Here is a 21,797-nt window from a genome sequence, read left to right as displayed (position 1 = left end):
TTGGAAGACAATGAAAACACTCATAGATTAGCAATTCTCATTTTTTTATATATATCCTCAAAGTTATATCACAAAAGTCTACAAAGATGTTCATTAAAGTCTTTCATTGTGCTAGTGGAGAATACAGGTGTCCATCAGGAAAGTGCCAAATAGGTAAAATGTGGTAGAAAACCAGCATGAGGTGTCATGAAAGTATGTGTGTGCACATGTGTTTGCATGAATAGATCTAAAAACATTATATAGAATGGAATAAAATATTTGCAAATTATATATCTGATGAGGAACTTTTATGCAGTATATTAAAGGAAACTTACAACTCAGTAATAATAACACAAATATTGTAACTTAGTTAAAAATGAATTAAGGATCTCCATGGATATTTCTCCAAAGATATACAAATGTCAATGAGTACAGGAAAAGATATGCAACATAATTAGTCATTAGGGCAATGCAAATTAAAACTATAATGAAATACGACTTCACATCAACTAGAATGCATAAAATAACAACAAGTATTGGTGAGGTTGTAGAGAAACTAAACTCTCATATGTTGTTGGTGGGCATGAAAAATGGTGCAATGATTTTGAGAAAACAATAGTGTGTTTCTTTAAAATGCTAAACAGAGAGTTGCCAAGTGATTCAGAAATTGTACACCTACATATATACCCAAGACTACTGAAAACTATGTCCATACAAATTCCAAATATTTATAGCAGCATTACTGATAATAGCCAAAAGTAGAAACAACTCAAATGCTTATCAATGCTAAATAGAACAAAATGTGGTATATTCATACAATAATGTATTACTCATATTTTTAAACAATGAAGTACTTACACATATAACTGCAACATGGGTAAACCTTGAAAGCATGCTATATGAAGAAAGTGGGTCAAAAAGATGACATGTTGTATGAACTTATTTACATGTAAAGCCCAGATTAGGGAAACCTAAAGAGATTGAAAGTGGATTATTGGTTTTCTAGGATGGAAGGGATGAGTGAGGAGACTGAAAAGTAGCACTATATGAATATTAGGTTTCCTTTGGGGCGGGGGGGAATGAAAGCGTAATAACATTGTTCTGGTGATGGTTGCACGATTCCATACAGATGGCCAGTAAACATATGAAAAAGATACTCAATGTCACTAATCATCAGGAAATGGCAAATTAAAACCACAATGAGATAACACCTCACACCTGCTAGAATTGCTACCATCAATAAATTAACATACAACAAGTGCAGGCGAGAACGTGCAGAAAAGGGAACCCTAGTGCACTGTTGATGGGAACATTGACTGGTATAGCCCCTGTGAAAAGCAGTATGTATGGAGTTTCTTCAAAAAATTAAAAATGAAATTGCCTTTTGACCCTGTGATCCCACTTCTGGGAATATATCCTAAGAATCCCAAAATACCAATTTGAAAGAATATATACATGCATCCTTATGTTCATTGCAGCTTTATTTATAATAGCTAAGGTTTGAAAGCAGCCCAAGTGTCCATCAGTAGATGAATGGGTAAAACTGCTATAGTATATTTACATAGTGGAATAGTATGTGGCCATAAAAAAGAAGGAACTCTTAACCTTTCGCAACGGCATGGATGGACCTGGAAACTGTTATGCTAAGTGAAATAAGCCTGTCAGTGAAAGACAAACACCATATGATTTCACTTCAATGTGCAATTTAATGAAGAAACTAAACTGACAAACAAAATAGAAACAGAGAAATAGATACATGGAGCAGGCTGATGGCAGTCAGAAGGGAGAGTGGAGGGAGAAACTTGATAAAAGAAGTTGAAGGGATTAGTCAAAGAGCACACATGCATAACCCAATGACACAGACAACAGTGCGGTGAAGACCAGAGGAAAGGGGGGACGAGGGCTGGGTGGAGGTGGGCAAAAGGGGGGAAAATGGGAACATCTGTAATAGTGTAAATAATAAAAATAAAGTTTTATATATACACACATGTATATCTATACATATATATGTACAGATTTATATAACTATTTAATTGCATACTATAAACCAGTGAATTTTATATGTGAATTATAAATAAGTATTCCTTCAGTTTGTTGTTTAAAAAAACATAGTAGTGAGTGGTATAAGCAAAATGGCAGAATAAGCAGCCCCAAGCTCCCATTACCTGATAAAACATTTTAAAAATCAGCAGCAATTATCAGAATCAATTTTGTGAGAATTCTAGAAAAGGGTTACAGCAACCAAGTGAATGCCCAATCAGGAAAAAGGCAATTTTGAAATGGTAGAAATGTTTTCTGACTCAGTGGCAGTCTTGAAGAGGGCAGCCAGTATTTTCAGTGTGGGAACTATGTTTAACTCTGAATGGAGAAGAGAGGACCTTATTTGCAAATAACATAGATCTGTTCTAACTTGTCTGGTGGCTGCCTGAAGGACTAAAGAAACTGTCTGTTTTGTCTATTTTGGAACTCACCTTGGAACAAAAAACAAAAACAAAAACAAAAAAACAGCAGCTCCTTCCCGGAACAAAAGATTTAGGATTAAGTAATACAAAAGACCAACTAAAGCCTGGGAGAAACAAAGGAGCAAATATATAGAAACAAAACAATGTATGGCTCATCCACATTTAATAGACACTGTCCATGCAGACGTTCATATGTTAGAATTATAAGAGAAAAACTTTAAAACAACTATCTTAAATATGTTCAAGAGCTAAAGAAAATCATAGTCAAGGTATTAAAGATAATCAAGGAAACAATTTTTATAAAAAATAATAGTATGAGAAAAGAGAAACTGTAAAAGGAATCAAACTAATTTGGGGGCTGAAAAGTGCAATAACAAATGAAAATTTACTACAGGGAATCAATAGCAGATTTGAGAAGGCAAAAGTCAAAATCAGAAAATGTGTAGATAGAACAATTGATATTTTCTAATTTGTGGAGTATAAAAAAGAATGAAAAAAGTAAACATAGACTAAGAGATTGGTGAGACTCCACCTAGCAGAGCAACATTTGCTTTGTGGGAGACCTGAAAAAAAAAGAGAAAAAGAGGAAGAAAACACATTTGAATGGTAATGGCTGAAAAATTGCCAGCCAAATAGATATGCATATAGAGTCGCACTAATTCTAAGTGATTCAAAGTCCATTATAATGTTTATACAAAAAAAAAAAACAAACACCAAACCACTACTTTTTAATATTCTGATTTCATCTCTATGACCTTCACTTTTTTAAATTGAATTTATTGGGGTGACATTGGTTAATAAGATTATATATGTTTCAGGGATAAAATTATATAATATATCACCTGTATATTATATTGTCTGTGTTCATCATCTTAAATCAAGTTTCCTCCCATCACAATTTATCCCACTATTCCCCTCTTCTTTCTAGGCCCATCCGCCTTACTTTCTGGTAATCACCGTATTGTTCCCTGTCTATGTGTTTTGTTTTTTTGTTTTTACTTTTATTTTTGTTTAATCCCTTCTTTTTTTTCACCCAGTCCCCCTATCCCCTTCCTCCTGTCAGGTATCAGCCTGTTCCGTGTATCTATGCCTCTGTTTCTATTTTGTCTGTCCATTTATTTTGTTCACTCAATTCCACGTGTAAGTGAGGTCATATGGCATTTGTCTTTCACTAACTGACTTATATCACTTAGCATAATAATCTCCAGGTCCATCCATGCTGTTGTAAAAGGTAAGACTTCTTCTTTTATGTGGCCGCATAGTATTCCATTGTATAAATGTACTATAGCCGTTTCATCCATTCATCTACCTATGGGCGCTTGTGCTGCTTCCAAATCGTGGCTATTGTAAATAAAGCTGCAATGAAGAAAGAGATGTATATATTCTTTTGAATTAGTGTTTTGAGGTTCTTCATATATATATGCTCACAAGTGTAATCACTGAGTAATAAGGCAGTTCCATTTTTAAGTTTTTGAGGTAACTTCATACCACTTTCCACAGTAACTGCACCAGTCAGCATTCCCTTCTACAGTGCATAAGGGTTCCCTTCTCTTCACATTCTTGGCAACACTTGTTGTTTGTTGATTTATTCATGATTACAATTGTAAGAGGTGTGAGGTGATATCTCATTGTGGTTTTAATTTGCTTTTCTCTGATGATTAGAGACACTGTGTATCTTTTAATATGTCTATTTGCTATTGGTATGTCCTCTTTAGAGAAGTGTCTATTCAGGTCTTAGACCACCTTATTGCAGCATATACAAGAATAGATTTCAAATGGATTAAAGACTTACATGTTAGACTCGAAATCATAAAAGTCCTAGAAGGAAGCATAGGCAGTAAAAATCAGACATTTTTCATAGTAATATTTTTCTGATATATCTCCTTGTGCAAAGAAAAGAAAAAATAAACAAACAGGACTACATCAAATCAAAAGGGTCTTGCACAGCAAAGGAAATCATCAACACAAAATGAAAAGAAAACCAACAAAATGGGATGACATATTCTACAATGATACATCTGACAAGGGGTTAATATCCAAAATGTATAAAGAACTTATAAAAGTCAACACCAAGGGAAAAAAAAGAAAGAAAGAAAAACAATCCAATTTAAAAAACGGGCAAAGGACCTGAATATGACCTTCACTTTTTTATTTATTTTATTTATTTAGTTTTAGAGAGATGGGAAGGGAGGGAGGAAGAAAGGGAGAGAAACATCGATCAGTTGCCTCTCACATATACACTGACCAGGGACTAAACCCATAGTCTAGACATGTGCACAGAGCGGGGAATCGAACTGACAGCCTTTCTCTTGTGGGAAGACTCCCAACCAACTGAGCGACACTGGTCAGAGCATGACTTTCACTTTTAATCCATTTCAGCTACCAACTCCAGTGGCCTCGCCACAGCCTTCCACATCACTCCAAATTGATCTTTCCCTGAAACAAGAAATTCAATTACCAGCTTTCTCCATACGACCCCAATTCTTATGGTTATTCCACATAGTTATTCTCCTTACAATTATTCCTCAGCCTCATTAAACTTGGTTCCCCTGTGTTCTTGATCACTCAATTTTATTGTCTTTCTGTCCTTCCTAATTCAGTTTAAGTTTTGTACTCTATCTTTTCTAATCTATTGATTCTTTTTCATACCAGCTTTTCCTAACAGCCCAGTTTGTCAAACTCCAGCCTTTCTTTATGCCTGTATTTGGTATTATTGAATGTATATTTATATATGCATTTGGCTAGCATTAAATATACATTTAATATAGAGAGAGAGGAGGAAGTATACTTATTTCTTGATCTTGATGTAGTAGGTACTACTATATGAATGTTGTATATCTATATAGTACATGATTACCATATGTGTGACCTTCATCCTCAATCAGAGGACAGTTCTTCCGTATCCCTAGCCAGTTATATTTTTCATTCTTCACAGTACAGTGTTTTCCTCAGAATTCATTCTTCACAAGCCTTTAACATGCCATCTCTCTCCTTGCTCTTGCTAGATAATCTTGGCTAAATTATTAATTATTCCTTCATATTGTTAGCTTGTCATTTGATAATGGCTCCTTCTCATCAACATTTTAACATTCCAAGTGTTTTCCAACCTTAATAAATCTCCCTAAAGCCTATATCATGATATCCTCGCCACAGATATCAATCCATATCCCATTTTACAAGTGCATACTTCTTCAATGGATTATCCTAGACTGTCTTCATATCTTTATTCCCTAATATCTCCTTAATGAAATAAATGTGATTTTTACATTTTGAATGCCCAAAAGCTCTTCTTTTCAATGTGATATCTGAAATAAAGTGGCTAAATTCAATAGACAATCCATACATATTATGCTACATAATTGTTTTTAGTATTTGTACTATTTACCAGTCACACTTTGAAATATATTTTGCATGGCTTTTATGATACCCAATGCTCCTGGCATTTTAAAAAAATTCTTCTTGATTTTCCTTTCCAATTTTAAATTTTGAGAAGTTAAGGGATATTTGTCTTTTTTATACTTGTATTTTTTTTCACTCCATATCTGTGATCCTTATTTGTTTTGGGTGTTTTGGATGAAAACCATGTCTTAGTTGGCAGTAGACTTGAGAGAGCAGTAGATCTTCATCTTTCTCATCAATAACAATGTCAAAAGCCACTTAGCTCCATCGTTGGTAGGGGTGACAACACTTACGACCAACAAGAGATTGACCTCAACAGAGCTACTGGGAATATGAGAAATAAAAAGGAAAAGATAGTACTTTTGAAATGTAGGCTTAACAGGGATAAGTGATATCTTCATTCACTCTTGGCAATGGTTTGTGGACATTTGGAAGGACCCATGGACATTATTTAAAGGAGACTTCTACTTTTAAAGAAGGTGGAAAATAAAAACTTTCAGATTTGGATTTGTTTAAAATGGCTAGTAAAGAATATATATATATGCCCTGCCCACCTCTCCCCCACATTCAATCCTCCCCACCGTTGTCCTTGCCCACGGGTCCTTTATACATGTTCCTTGACTTGACTCTTCCCCTTCTTTCCCCTGTTACCCACCTCCCCTCTGGCCACTGTCAGTTTGTTCTTTATTTCCATGTCTCTGGTTCTGTTTTGCCCATAAAGTCTGAAATATATTGATGGAACTCAGGATTGAATAAGACAAACATCTAGTGACAAGAAAAGTAGTTTTGTGCAGTTGGCATTAAGTAAAAAGAAAGAAATGTCAAGGCAAACCTCACTCATTTACCACTCTAATATAATTAACTCCCATTAAAAAATTATTTCCATTTTAGAGGAGATAGTTTATATTTACCCTTTCTCAGCCATAACCTGGAAAGGTTTAGTTATTTTACCTGCTTGAGTGTCTCTTGTTGCTCTCAGAGCACAAACTAAGATTGTGGAGTCCTTTCACATAAATTTCAATCATTAAAGTAGAAATTTTCCTATAATTTTTTTTTATTTAGGTAAAATTTTCCTCTCATTTAAGGAATGATTATCTGGATAAGGTATCTTTTAGATGCCTTTATAGATTTAATACTTATGTCTTAAGAAAAAGGATTTGATTAAAATAAATCAATACAAATTTCTTGAAAAAATGATCATGGTCAGCATGTAAAATGGAGAATTGAGTAGAAAAAGTTAATATATCTGCAGCATGTCTGTCATATTAAATATCTGCTCAAATCAATGAACTGCTTCGATATTAGTTTAAAAATTCTATAAGCAGGTAATCAAGGCTCTCCTCAAAGACTATCCCAGCAATTATTCCTAGTCTTGTTCTTATAAAATTATTAAACAAACAAAAAAAAAACAACAAAAATAACCTTGCTTTCCAACCACAAAATATATTCCTTATCATCTAAACATGTCTTCCAATTTCCAGTATTATGATTTTATTTACCATATGTCTCTCCCTCCTGGATGGCCTACCTTCCTTTTTACCTATTTACATGGTACTTATACCTTAACAATTTGACTAAATATAATCCCTTTAGGAAAAAATTTTGACTGAGTACTCAGCCCTTTGTTTTCTATTTCTTCCTAGACTCCCTTGTACAAAACAGGATCATGTTTTAAATTCAAAAACATGTGAAATATATTATAGCTAAGCATATGCGTTTTCCAGCTGCTTATATTTTTTTAAAGATTTTATTTATTTATTTTTAGAGAGGGGGAAGGGAGGCAGAGAGAGAATGAAAGAAACATTGATGTGTGAGAAACATCGATTGTTTGTCTCTCACATGCCCCTAACTGGAAACCAGGCCTGCAACCCAGGTATATGCCCTGACCAGGAATCAAACCAGAGACCTTGCAGTTTGTGGGAAAATGCCCAATCCACTGAGCCACACCGGTCAGGGCTTAGCTGTTTCTATTGGGAGAATATTATCACTGCAATTCTTGTCATTTGACTATTCTCATACAGTATATACTGGTCTTTAGTGTTATTGAACTTATGTTTTTCTATGCTCCCCCAATTAGTTTGTATTTTATTACTTATGAAACATAACTTTACCTCTTCACACCAATCACAGCTACCAACACACAATAAATGTTCAAGGAATAAATGAAGAAATAAAAACTGAAAAAGAAAGGAAAGGAAGGAGGGAAAAAAATGAAGGCAGGAAGAAAAGCAGAAGCAAACAGATTTTGAACCCAGAACAAGTTAACTGGCCTCAATCAGCTCTAACCCCCATGTCACTTTATAAACATGTTGCCAAAATAGCCTGATGATGAGATTGGTGAATTAATGTTTGTAGAGTTTCTTAAACATTATACAACACTAGACAGATAAGGGCATTAAAGACTCATCTAAATCTGAAACCAGAATAGCTTTTGCTTGCAATACTGTTGAATTCAATTGTCTTTTGAATTCGTCCCACACTACTCTGTTCCTTTGCAAATTTAGGGAAAATTATGCAATACTTGTGGAAATTAGAATGGTTCAGAGAAATTCTAATGAAATTCTGTGAAGAGTAAGTCATTCTATTACTAAGACATACTCACTTTTTTTTCCAGAGAGACAACTTAAAATCCTTAACTACAGACAAGAGACTTGCTATACAGCCAGAATGTTAAAAACTCATTTCAAATCTTCTTATCACTTTAAATGTACATTTAAGAAAGCAATCTATGACTGCTAAAGGGGTTGTTTGATTTTTAGATCATTTAAAAGTCCCCATTACATATTCCATAATAGGTATTTTATAAATATATAAACATGTATTTACACAAAATGAGAAGTTCTTTAGAAATATTTTTAAAATCTAGTGTAAGTTTTTATAAATTTGATTAAGTAGTCTATTACCTATTGTTATTTGCCACAAAAATAATGAAAACAGTTTCTATTATATCCTTGTATTTGTTTTAAATAATGCCAAAAGTGTGACAAGAATAAAATTTTAAAAAATAATTGCTAGACAAGAGACATTCAATAAGTAAAAATGAGATACATATTAAATAGAAGTTGATATGTTAACACGTTTTCAAAATATTAACATCATTTTGCATCCATACACGAAATATTAAGTTCTTTCCTATTCCCTTTAAAATGTCCTTAAAATATTGTCCATTTGAAGTGCCTCTTATTTACATTTCCTAGTTGATAATTTTTATTTGAAATATTTTACATTTATTATAGACAGCATTTAAATTTAAATATTGTAGCAAAGATACTAATTTGAAAGTACTCTTTGCAATAATAATGCTAAAACAAAGTGGGTTAAAAGTACCTGGTCAACAGAATACAGCTTTCAGCAGCATTTTGGGTAAGATATTCTGAGAAGTCTTCCTGCTACAAAACAAATGGACTCTGGATAAAACATATATTTAAGGAATTGTTGGCTTACAAGTAGTAAGGTGTTTGTGAAGATGCACAATTTCCTTTCCTCTCCTACTCCACAAAAGCCATCAGCTGAAAAAAGATGAACTGCGAACGATGATTACTAAACAAATCAGAGAAAACACACTTCCTGAAAACAATAACTTAAATGTGCTCAAGTTTGAAGACTGAGCCTTCTACCAATGCCCATGAGGAGGCAGCTTAACCAGAATAACTCACATAGAATCTACACTGCACCCTTGTGAGTGAAATTGCTCCCAGCTTGAGGGTATTTCTAGTGTCCTGGCAAATGCCAATATAACTCCTCTCTGCAGAAAATTACGTATCATTTGCAAGTGTAATGGCAGAGATGAGATGACTCTGAAAGTTCCCCAAGCTATTATGCACAAGAGTCACAGAAATACAAACATAGACCCCTAAGGACGTTGACATTGAAATAATCACACCTGGTACTATATATAAATATATATAATATATTATATATAATGTCAATAGTGTAACAAAAATAAATATTTTTTAAAAATGTAAAATATGTAATATCTAACATATATTTATAAAATATATAATATATAATATTATAACATATATAATGCCAATAGTGACAAAAAGAAGAAATATTTTTTAAAAATGTGATTATATATAATCCCATCTAGAATTTTACATATATATATGAAAGGTTTAAATAAATAAAGTTATATTCAAAGTGAATATTGAAAGTCAACAATAATTAAAAAAGAAATAATACTTCTTGAAATGAAAATATAATTGATGATATAAAACTTCATTAGGTAGGTTAAACAATAGATAAATACACCTAAAAGGGAAAATTAGTGATCTGGAAGTTAGGTAGAAGAAATTACCTGAAAACAGCACAAAGACATAGAGAGAAAAAATAAGAAAAATGGTTATGAGATATCAATAATAGAATGAGAATGTTGACTGTGAGTCTAGGTGGGAATCTCAGTAGAATAAACTAGAGAAAATGGAGATATAAATATATTTCAAAATAAGATATGATAATTGTTGGAAAAGGATGAAAGACTTGAATGTGGAGACATAGGAACTATGATACATATAAAACAATAAGAATACGAGGTCTGTCTGGAAAAAGTGCAACTATTATTAATATAACGAGCATGGTTTGTGCATCAGTGTAACCTGAAAGCCAAGGCGGGTGGACTGGAATGCACATGTGTGAACAACAACTTCATTGTACTAGTCAGTGGGGGCAGTAGATGCAGTTGAATGGCATGTGTACCTTGTGGCTGTCACATTTAAAACGACTGAGTGAGTAGAGCAACAAATATGCATCAAGTTTTGCATTAAGCTTGAATGTTCCTCCATGGAAATTATTCAGCTGATCAGAAGGCCGCAGCAATGGGCAGCTGATGATTGGCAGCTTCATCAGGACAACACGCCCACTAATGCATCACATCTCATGCAGTTATTTGACAAAACATCAAGCTACCCAGGTAACTCAGGCCCCTTATAGCCCAGATTTGGTGCCATGAGACTCCTGGCTTTTCCCAAAACTGAAATCACCTTTGAAAGTGAAAAGATTTCAGACCATCGATGAGATTCAGAAAATATGATGGGGCAGCTAATGGCAATGGAGAGAACTGTGTGAGGTACAAAGCCGCCTACTTTGAAGGGGACAGAAGCATCATTGTTGTAGATACAATGTTTCTTGTATATTTTTCATTTATTTTTCATTAGATTTTATATTGTATCTTCTTCAATAAATACCTCTATTTTTCACAGGTTTTATGGCTGGATACTTTCTGGACAGACCTTATATACCCACAGATAAAACTTCAAAAAAAAAAAATAACTATAAAGAAAAGATATTTAATTGAAGCCAGAAAAGAAACATAGAAAAAGACATATAAACAACATTCTGAGCAGCAATAATAAAGGCCCAAAGATACAGTAATAACTTCACGAAAGAAAATTCCTTTGTAAGAATTGTTTTCTTAACAATTGAAAAAAAAATAATTCAAAGCCAAGGATGAATAAAACATATTCATGTAAACAAGTCCTGAGTTAACCTCAGTTCTCTGCTAAAGGAAAATCTAAAAGATATGCTTCAAAAAGAAAGAAAATGATCCCAGAAGGAATTTTTAAAATGCAAGAAAGACTAGTGAGCAAATTAATTTGTAAACAGGGTGTTTATTAAAATACATTACAAAATAATATCTAGAGCATGAGTTGGAAGAGGTCTGATTGAAGTTACTGAACTCTAGAATCATTGCATTATTTGGAACGTAGTTATTATATTGATTGATTTGTAGGATTCAATACGTCAAATCATGCATGACAAAATTCCAGAAGCAATCAAAAATGGAATTTAAAATTTATGAACAGAGAGAAAAGATAAAGTAAGGAGGGAGGAAACCTAATTCACGAGGACTGAGAAAAACATAATCAGAAAATATCTGGGCAATAAAGATAAAATAACTTTGAAAGCAATTCCAAAATATCAGTAATCACAATGTATTAAATGGACTACATTGTGTTATAAATTAGAGATATCATATCTGATAAAAGGAAAAAATTCAAATATAAGCTATCTACACAGGATATGAGCAAATAAAATGAGCAAAAACTTCTGAAAGTAAAAGAATAAAAAAGTATCAAGCAAATGTTAATGAAAACACTGGAACAAATTTATTAGTATAATTAATTGTTATTATTACTAGTTATTAGATATAAATACCACATATAGATAGAAATTAAAAGTAGAAAAATAGTTTAGCTGACACAAAATGCACAATGTAAGAAGTATAACTTTACTCTATATTGGTTGGCTAGGGCTGACATAACACCACAAACCAGGTGACTTTGAGAAGTATATTGTCTTACAGTGTGGAGGCTGAAGTTTGACATTAAAGTGTCGTAAGCACTTGCTCTGTCTCAGGGTGGTGAGAAAGAATCTACTCTATGACTTTCTCCTAGTTTCTGGTTGTTTGCTAGTAAACATTTCTTGGCTTATGGATGTTTACCCTGATCTCTGCCTTCATGTTCACGTGGATGTTCTCTCTGTGTGCATGGCTCCCTGAGTCCACATCTTCCCCCCCATTTAAGTGACACTATCATGTTGGATTAGGGACCACACTAATAATCTAAACTTAAGTTGATCATCTAAAAAGACTCTCTTTCCAATTAAGGTATTATTCACAGATCCCAGAGGTTAAAACATCAATATCCTTGAGAACGCGCACAGTTCAACTCACAGCACTATATAAGAATATTACACTAATGCAATTTTTTAGAATAATCTACATGTGACTAACTTGACTAGCCTATAAATATATATTGATATCTATAAAAAACAAGAAGAAAAATTTTTTAAAAACTGCAGCGAAAAGTGAATTCTATTTTCACCTTGCGGAGCTGTGCTATATATTTTTCTTTTTATCCTTTTTCATTATCATTAAATTAACATAGATTCACAAGAGGTGTCACACTAATTGGGATATCTCTGAATTTGGTTGTACAAAAAGGTCACATTTAATCAAAGCAGATCAGATTATTCACCAAGTCTTCTCGTTCCTGGCCATAATGTATCATAATAGGTTTCATACTGAATTTATATTGTATATACACTCTTATGAATTAATTAGATTTTGTTTATCTAAAGGTAACACAACATCTAAATGTCACATGCCACATGTCATGTGCCTAAAAGTTAAGAAGAAAATCCTCCCTACATTTCTACACACATGCTCAAACTCTGAAATAACAAGCAAATTTTGTAGTTTTACATGGATGTCTAATATTCAAATTTCAAAAATATTGTTTGTTATGATTAATTAGAAGGGTTAATTAAAATAAAAATATAAAATTAAAATTGGTTAATGCAGTGAGATAAGTTTGCTAATATCTTTATGTAGAAGAATTCTGATGAGTTGGCATAGAATTTCCTCATAGTCAAGCCTATTTTCCCTACCTTATCAGAGGAAGCAAATAAAATGAATATTTATAATCAATGAATATGTGCTATTTTACTGATTGACTACATTTTCAACACATTGAAAAACATTTAAAAGCCTTTGGTTAAAAGTAAAAGTGACACAAATTTGGACGTTTGGGTTAAGTCCAAGAACAGGTGTGGAAGGAGTATTCTCTGATCACAAGTTTCATGAATAGGCTTCTTCTGGTTAAGGGGGGAAAACAAAGAAGATTCCCAAATTCTCATGAGAATAAAAGACATCAAGGCACTAGTAGACTGGATTCTGGACAGATCATTCACATGGGCATTGTGTCATCTTGCACTACCATGAGACTGTGAATGAAGGAAAGTGATAGGAATGGGAGGTAAATGACAAGGAGGATGGCAGAGCATAAATGAACCATATGGCATCAATCTTAAATGAGCAGAAGTGTCGACCCTAGGGTCAAGGGAAAATGGTATAGAATTATGATAGGGATTTAAAACAACATGCCAACTTTGCCCTCCAGCCCTCCAGCCTCATCCTGTCCCTTAACACTAGTGGATAATGAAGATGAAATAACATACTTCGAAGAATTCTGCAAGAAAGTAGCATCCTCAGAGAAATCTAAGTTTTAACCAAAGTCAGGAAATGTAATTAGAGTTCGTTCTATCAATAGGATAAGGCTGTGGCAATTTTGTTGTCATGAAACAAGAGTTCTAAAAAGCACAATAGGAAAGAGGAACAGTAGCCAGAAGAGTCCAATTCAAAACCTAGAGGCATATAGAAATGAGAATTAATGAGTAGATTTTTAATCTGATAGACCTATATTTTAAATCATAAGGTAAAATAGGTTGTGATTAGTGAGCTTATGGTCAATGGTAGTAAGTAGAGTGTTATTTCAGGTCTGTTTAAGGACTATATATTTTCCTTTGAAACTGTAGATTTCTTATATTGATATGAACATTTGAGTCTAACTACATTTTTTCACTCACACTGAATTTTAAAATGTACATAGATTATAACTGAAAATAAAGTTGTTTTCAAACTTTTCTTTTAAAAATATGGACAAACTGAAAAAGAAGATCTTTTCCTCCTTCATATTATTTTAATGTTTCTCATTTCTCAAAGAGAACCCTCAGGCAAAGTCTTGTATCTGTTACAGAGACATTAAAAAAGAAACCTCAGTTCCTATAAGACATTTGCACATTTTAGAAAAGATTTTTTTCTGCATTTCATTAATATCATCAATGAAAAAGATTGCAGAAAAGATATGGTAATTAATGCATATTAAGTGCATTATATTTTACTTCAGTCTATACTTAAAGACAGAAAAATGAAGCTAAGCATTTCTACTTTTATTTCCCTTGTTTCTTGTGTAATGTTGTAAGTGAATTCCTAGCTCTAATGTTTTGGTTAAAAGAAACTTTTTCATGCTAACAAGCTCTAGGAAATACCACTGATGAAGATTAGAATATAATTCTACTTTTTCAACTTTATCACTTATATTATTTCTCATGATTTCTACCTCTATACTTAAAAGGTTGAACAAAAGAGATACTCATGTTAATTTGTCCATGGTTTTTATACTTCCTTAAAACAGATTGTGACTGCTTCTGCAATGAATCCCTCATGTGCTTACCAATTCTTATTTATCTACCTCTCTGCCTGCTGTCTGAGCAAAGAGAACCCTAAGCAAATCAGAGTCAGAAAAATCAAGTGGTTTGACATCATGTATTAACTAGGGCTGACTATTTTCACAAAGGTTGTGGGCACTTTGCTTTGAAAGGAATGATTATTTCACCCTCTAAATTAGAACACAGGCTCAATGAAGAAAGTGAGCAGAATGATTTGCAGGCTTCTTCCCTTATAGTAATATTCATGGGTCATCAGCCCATATCTAAACTAAACATTGCCAAGTTTACTAATTACCCTGATTAACTGAAAACATCTCCTAGCTCTGCTAGAGGCAACAAATTGTTGCTTCCTCTTTGTTTTTGTTTCGTTCTTCGTTCTTCTCTTATAGCTTCCTCCTTTCCTTTCTTTCATCTTTCTCTCTTTTCTTCTTTTTTTGTTTTCCTTCATGTTTTTTCCACTATTTATTTAAACCAGTGGCACATCTTTGTTCTCAAAAGCACTTGGGACTCATTCAGAAGGAAGGCAAATTCTGTTTTGAACACGAAGGAGAGGCTAAAATGTCAGGGTAGGCCCTCCGCCCCATTTTAATCCTGGAAGGTTAGCCTCAGTCTGTTTCATATGCTATGAAAAATATAAAGTTTGACTAGGTTGAGGTATGGTCTTTAGATTATCTGAGCTAAGTTTGATTCTTATTACCTTATTAGCAAAAATTAATTTCATAGGAGAAAACAAACCTTAAAGTGATCAGAGATTACTTTAGGAGGTTTTGCTAGGCTAAGAATGAAGAAAGAGCATAGTACAAAATTGCTAGGGTGGGAAGTCCCTGTATACCATGACAAATATTGATAGATGGTTACCAGAATAGCAGTTCTGAGAGGTTGCAATGAAAAGGCAAGATGATCTTGACCTTCTTTGCAAACAAGATGAGGGCTTCACTTAATAAATAAAATTAATTCAATCAAAAAGGATGAGTATCTATTTTGTACTGTTTGCTATGTCAGATATCCTATTTGTTTGGTGATTCACTCATTTTACTTTCCCCAGTGGATCTTTCAATATCCAGAGTAACTTTTTAAAAGTTAATGAAAAAAAATAAAAGAGAAACTCTACTTTTGACTATGGTAGAAACAGTATGGTATTAACAGTATCAACAGATGTATTGTTTGTCCAGTATTAGAGATATAAGAAATCAGTTTTAAAATAATTGTCATTAATAAGTTGAAGAAAAGAGGTGGGTAGATTAAAAAACATATCAGAAAACTGAAATCTAGAAAAATAGAATCAAATGGGAATCTAGGCTTAAATCACATAGCAACTAAAATTAAAAACAGAATAGATTTAATATACTATTAGAAAAAGCAAAAGAGAGAATTAATAAATAGATAGAAATGGTGACTTCCAAGCTCCTTACATGAGGAAATGAAAATAGGAAGCTTGTTGGAGATGTTTAATTTTCCTTAAGATAGGACATGGATGCATGGATTTGTGTAGTGTTTTTTTAAATTTTGCATGCCAAATGTATCATTTTAAAAATATGAAAAAGAAGAATTTTTGCATTCATTCTTATTTGTTGCTGAATTGTTGCGGGATTTCTACTAATTTTGATGACCATTAAATAGAACAAAACAAACCAATTAGATGGCAGTTAATAATTTCCTCCCCGAATATAGAGTGTGCAAGTATCAGAATATTTACAAAACACTATATTTCTCCAGCAATCACTAAATCCACAAACACAAACATGACAAAAACCAGGAAAAAAAGTATATAGGTACGTTTATTGTGGTGAAACCAGCCTTGGAAACGTGGAAAGAGAAGAGTAATAGAAGAAAACTCCATTCCTGGGAGAAAAATGCACATTCTCTTGCCCTTCTGATAGCCATGTGTGATTTTTTTAAATAAAAATCTCTTGTTTTTAACTCTCTTTACAATTTTCCTTTGTTATATAAAGAATAAAGCCAGATGAAAGAGAGGGCAGGCATTTTCTGGTGGCTTTTTGGTTTTCCATTATGCTTCATGGCACAGAGTAGATATATATAACAGGATATGATGTAAATTTTTTTCTGGTTGCCCCACCATTAGCTGTGTCACTCAGAGCTAAAAACAATACTCCACAAACTACTGATTACTGCCAAGAATTGGGAACAGGCACATCTTATCACAATTTTTTGAGAAGCCCTGTCATGGCTATAAGACTGGGAGGAGACTGGAGTGAGAGTCATCAGGTTTATAGAGGGTTCTTTCTTCCTAAACTATGTATTGCTAAGCTCACCATCCTGTTTGTGAGAGAGAGAAACAGGAGACTGCTTCTTTTCTATCTTGAGACCAATGTAGAAAAAAAGAAAATGACCTATAGAGCAAAGAGCTTGGAATGGCTGATCCAAACTCTACATCTGCCTGAGTAGGGAGAAGGAAATTGCAGAGGCAGTGGGGGGAGAAAGGTGAGGGAGAGCTGCCCATGCCCTGTGGGAAGACTGCCTGAATTTCCCTCCAAAAGTCATTAAGTATGCATCACAAAATGATGTACCGATATTCCATCCAAGGGGGCTGCCTGCTAGTGGGAACAGGAACTGCATTTGACCTGAGGGCAGGAGTTGGGTGTACCATTGGGAGGGGCTGGGCCAGAGCTAAATACAAGGAGAAGCATTCAACGGAGAAATTCTGGAGGTTCTCTGAAGTGGACTATTCTGAGGACCATCCTTCAAACACCTTCAAGAGAGAGGGCATCACTATGTCATCAGGGTAGTTCCAAGAAACAGTGACACTCAATGGAGAGAGTAGTACTACTGTGACCAATCCTCTTTGTCCTTCCCATTTCATCTACATTGGAGAAGCCAGGATTCAAAAGAAATGGGGAACAACCCAAGTCTTTGCTGCAAACAGACAAATAGATAAGTTTGAAGCTGAGATTACATTTTAAATAGTGAAGTACACTACATTTTCATGACCTAATTTTCTGTAGTTTTTTAAAAAAAAATCTGCCTGAGATTTCATTACGGAGAAAAGGAAAATATATCAAAATTCTGGTGAAAGTCATGATTACAAATATAATTGTTGCAAGTTTATATTTCACTGATTTGAAACTTCTTCAAAAGCTGGTTACAGATCATGAAATAGGGACAAAATTAAGGAAAATATCTCTTAGTAATTTTTACTATTGAAATCCGTAGAGCAAAGGATTAAATTAATGTTCTACTTTTTGCTTCAGTTTAACTAGTCTGAATGCAGTTTACTTCTAACAACTTCCAATTAAAGCAGCTTGACAATTATTTGAAAAGTTGGCAAAGGGGAAAGAAACCAAGTGAAGGAGGAAAAAGAAAGGCCAGAAACACAGGTGTTCTTAAAAAAATAAATAAATAAAACACAGCCAACCTGCTTTCCCGTCATCCCTTGCGTAGCCATCTCTCTACTCACTCTCATTTTGTTAGCAGTTTAGTGTTTAGCATGTTGATTATCGTAGCTAAGTGTTAATTGGCTATTTGGCATGTTATGCCAAGATGAACCTGATTAATTAAAAGAGGAAGCACTATCCTTTGAGCAACATGACCAGGGCACTGATGTTGCTGCCTCAGGTGGAGTGTATAATGAGACTTGTAGCTTCAGGCAAAGGGATGCTGCGTGCTTTCAGACTCTGGCATAGCACCGAATTAAGTGTTAGCTCTGTAGTGGACCCCTGCTTATCAGCAACCTTGCTATTACTCTCCCGACCCTGATGTGCATAAGCAATATTTTCATCTTCTTCCCAAGAGATTTATCTGGCTGTTGAAGTAGAAAATGAATATTTTACAGTTCACTTGTCTGATCAATTACCTACAAGCTGCTGCAGTATTTTATAGCCAGTGGGAGAGCTGTGTAGGTGATGATAGAGAAACCTGGAGGGAATCTCTTAGCCAACTACACAAAAGGGAATAAAACTGTGAATGAGCCATCAGTAACAGTTCTTTGTGTTCATACCAGTCTAGCCAAAAATCACACTGTAACCAATTAATGTACTTAAATGATAATCAGCAGAATGTGAATTTTAGAGGTGAGGAAACTTGACTGCTTGATTAGAGGATAATGAAGTGAAAAATGGTTCAAAGCCAACCCTTCCCTAGGCAACTCCTAGTCCTGCCATTTTTGTCTTCAGTAATTGGATGAAAATCTTTTTGCAGTGACGCTTTGGAAATTAAAGTAATAAAAGTAAGTAAAATGTACATACCTGAAAAAATGTTGTGTCTGCAGTCATAGAGAGGAGTTGTGAACTTTCAAAAACACTTGTTTTTAATCGAGTAGCTTGATTTGTATAATTCTTATAATTTAATTTTTTTGTATGATTATGATTGAATGTTTGAAAATTATCTTCTTGAGGGAATGACACCAAAGAATGACTTTTTTTACCTCTAAAAGAAACATTCTAAAAAACTCTCAAAAGCTTTAAAGTTAGTTTATTCCTTAATATTTTGGAATTTACCTCTCTTCAATATTTATATATCATGTTATTGGAATGACAGTTTTTAACATAATTTGTCTCAAGAGGTACATAAAAATATAGTGGAGCTATAATGAGAAATTGTAAATGATACAATATATGGGATCTTCCATCTGTTTATCAAAGTCCACTGTTCTTTTCAAAATATAAACCTAGCTTTGACCTACAGACTGAAAATTATTCACCGTCCAGGAAGTTAAAAAATAAAATGAGATTTTAACAGAGAGAAATTCTAGTAGGTTTTATTTAGTTATAGTGATGATATAAGGAAAAGATGATCTCAAAGGAAAAAACTCAAGTATTTTCTTAAATATACATTAGTTTGGGAGACTTTCTTTGTATTTGAAAAACTATATTTTTAAATTTCATAATAAAATTATACTTTACTCATCCAAAGGAGAGGGGATGGAGACATTTGTAATAGTGACAAAAATTAAAATAAAGTTAAAAAATTCCATTAGGCAATGCAGTTCAAGTTGAAAAATATAGAAAATAAGGTCTATATCTCAAAGATTAAAGTACAGGGAGATAGGGAGAATATATAGGGAGATAGGGTACACACACACACACACACACACACACACACACACTCTCTCTCTCTCTCTCTCTCTCTCTCTCTCACACTCCAGGTTTCGCATTTTTCCCTCATCCTATCAGTTTCCTTTTTGTGTTTTGTTTTTTCCTTCATTGCTATGAAATGACAAACAAATCTATACTAAGTAGTAGAAATTAGAAACTCATTTTGATATATCTAAAGTAATCTTGGATTACTATTTACAATGTAGATCATTTTAAAATCCTCTGTATTTGCAATTGTACTAATTTCTTGTATTATGTAGGGCTCACAATACATTATTAGGATATAAAAATTACTTTATAAAGAAATTTTAATGACTGAGATTAACCTATTTTACAGATTGCCAACAGTCTGAAAATAATACAAATTAATAAAATATATATGAAAAGTATACATCAAAATTATCTAAAGCCTTTGATATAATGAACCTAACTCAAAAATATTGGAGCAACTGTAAAAACTATGGAGATTTTTATTTCACTGTATAATATCAAAACACCTTTAACAGTTAGCTGATGTCTCTTATTCTTATGTTTTATTTACCTACTCACTTATTGCTTTTGGCAAAATCAAAAAGGTCCATCAATTTGTGCTTTACTGCTTTTATAACTAGGTCATTTTACCTCATTAGTTTTTGCTGCCTTTTGAGGTTATTTTTCTGCATATTTTAAGCCCCTCCATTTCCTCCTTATTTCTTTTTGTTTTTTGTTCTGTTTGTTTCTCTTCTCAATAATAAAATTATGATGTTTATGGTAGAAGAGCTTATTACTTCTCCCATAGGAATTTACAATAACAATGTGAGACCTCTAATTTAGACTTTCTTAAGGCTTTTCTGGCATTTAGTCAACAATAAAACATACCGTGAATAAATATCTGGTAGGTTGGTTACTTCTTCAGAAGTAATTATGTTATTAGTTACCTATCCTTGCCTAAATTAAAGTATATCTCTCTTATTAAAAGATACTTGAAAGACAAACTTATAATATAGTGGTCGAGAGTTCAGCTCTAGAGACCCAAGGCCTGTGCCAAACCGTGACTCTGGGTTTTCTCAGCTGTGAGCCAGAGCAAGATATGTGACTTCTCCACACTTTTGTGTCCTCATCCACTGCACAAGGATGAAGACATTAATAATTACTAACTACTTAATAGGTTGTTATGAGGATAAATAAGTCAATGCATGAAAACTACTTAGACAATTGTCTGTTGCATAGTCAACATACATAAAGGTTAGTGATGAAAAAATAGGTCAATTGCATTTGCAACTTCAAAAAATGTTTTAAGCTAAACAAACTTTATTTAAAATAGTCCCTAATTAATGTTACTTTGTGCACATTGACTCTGTTTGTGATTTATCACTATGCAGGGAGCCCATCTTTACCTACCGATCCTGCAGCCAAAATGGCCTTCCCCTCTAACTCACCCTCCCATTGATGGCCTCTTTGCATGGGGTCCATAGACAGCACACAGTAGGTCACCTAAGAAGTCTGCTTGTTAAATGTGTAGACTTTTGGAACCCAGTCCAACATAATAAAGCAGAACTTTTTAAGATACAGTTCAAAAACTTGTACATTTAAGTAGGACATTAAATAATCCAGCTGACCCTTTTCGATGACACTGCCCACATCACTATACCTCTCTCATTCTCCTTTACTTTTTTCCCTTCACCCCTGAATCTCCTTCATGTTCCCAGTTTCCTCTTCCATCAAAACTTAGTGAGATACTAAGACAAATTATTACATTCTCTAAAGTAATTTCCTTTTATTTGCATTGTTTTAATGGTGAAATAAAAGTCTCCATTTTCCTATTAAGAATTTTAGACATATGCAAACGTGGGGACCTTCCCCTAAGTGTCTAAACCATCTCACTACAGCCAATTGTCTTATTTATTAAACATTCCTACCC

This window comes from Pteronotus mesoamericanus, unplaced genomic scaffold (assembly GCF_021234165.1).
Source record: "Pteronotus mesoamericanus isolate MK-2021 breed Mesoamerican mustached bat unplaced genomic scaffold, CSHL_Meso_final scaffold_85, whole genome shotgun sequence".
Classification (NCBI taxonomy): Eukaryota; Metazoa; Chordata; class Mammalia; order Chiroptera; family Mormoopidae; genus Pteronotus; species Pteronotus mesoamericanus.
This window is presented reverse-complemented; position numbering follows the sequence as displayed.